Below are 685 nucleotides of genomic sequence, written 5' to 3' on the forward strand. Positions count from 1 at the left end.
CCTTCGTGGGCCTTAGACCCTGCGCCAGCCTTCCTGGCGCGCCCCTGGCGGCTCTCGTAAATCCTTTCGCGCGATCACGTGCTCAGCTTGCGCGCCCCGTCGCCTAATTGCCGCGTGCCCGGTGCGTGCCCCCTTGGTTATTGCGCCGGGTTGCCTGTACTCATCTCCTTTGCCGGTGGCCTTGAATTCTCGCCGTCGATGCTCCTTGCGTCCGGTGAGGCGCCGTATCACATATAAGAGGTTCAAGATAATTAACAAAGATTGCGCGATTTAATTTCGGACCTTCCGGAGATCTCGATTTCGCTTATGATAACGTAGCTATCGGCCCGGCAAAAAGGGCGCGAACCCGCGCCTTGTGACGGCGGCGGGACGCTGCTCCGCTGCAGCGGGCCGCAACGTCACAATATAAATAACGGAAGCACAATTTTGCCTTTAAAATGTTTCTTTATTTTTTCCTACCACAATTCACCTTGAATAAAATTAGACCATAAGCCATGTTTCATTTCGTCATTTATTTGATTCATATATTTCAAAGTACAATCGAGCACTCCTGGTAAATTGAAAAATGCTGTTAGAACTTCTTTTATTGGAATATATTGTGCCTTCAACGATATCACTTCTTTTACTATACGATTCTGAACTCTTTTTTCTCCACATATTGCACCAATAGTATATGCTTTCGAAT

This window comes from Wasmannia auropunctata, unplaced genomic scaffold, assembly GCF_000956235.1.
Source record: "Wasmannia auropunctata unplaced genomic scaffold, wasmannia.A_1.0 LD335646.1, whole genome shotgun sequence".
Taxonomy (NCBI): domain Eukaryota; kingdom Metazoa; phylum Arthropoda; class Insecta; order Hymenoptera; family Formicidae; genus Wasmannia; species Wasmannia auropunctata.